Source organism: Bison bison, unplaced genomic scaffold (assembly GCF_000754665.1).
Source record: "Bison bison bison isolate TAMUID 2011002044 unplaced genomic scaffold, Bison_UMD1.0 scf7180017864177, whole genome shotgun sequence".
Taxonomy (NCBI): Eukaryota; Metazoa; Chordata; class Mammalia; order Artiodactyla; family Bovidae; genus Bison; species Bison bison.
This window is the reverse complement of record NW_011494749.1, coordinates 809,176-809,529: the sequence shown is the minus strand read 5'-3', so window position 1 is coordinate 809,529 and position 354 is coordinate 809,176. Positions and strand designations below refer to the sequence as shown.

The 354-nt window shown below is 49.2% G+C and overlaps 1 protein-coding gene across 1 annotated transcript in view; it reads left to right on the top strand.

Annotated features, from left to right (window-relative positions):
- PLEKHH2 (pleckstrin homology domain containing, family H (with MyTH4 domain) member 2) overlaps positions 1-354 on the top strand; it is a 107,013-nt gene that overhangs the window by 773 nt on the left and 105,886 nt on the right. The window lies entirely within an intron of this gene.

Genomic DNA, 354 nt, shown 5'->3' with positions numbered 1-354 from the left:
CTCTAAAGTTTTTCCCCAACTTTTTAAAAGATGGGACGTTTGAGCCATAGATTTTGACGTGCAAAACGCCGTGGAAAGAGAAGTTGAAACATTTACGCTGGAAAAGCCTTAGTGCTGTGCTACCTGCAGGTCACTGCTTTCTTTGTTAAAATGCCAGTTGCAAGCCTAGACCACACAGCTGTGTGTATCCCCAAGAAGCTATGGAGTGACGAGCACGGGTTCTAAGCAGTGCTACCAAAGGGCCGGCTTTGCCCAAGTGGTGCTGGCTGGCTGGTGGTCGGGAGGTTCCTTAAACAAGGCAAGCCTCGGTGCGGTCAAGAAAGACATCTTTTCTGCTTTAGGAATGGCTACCCC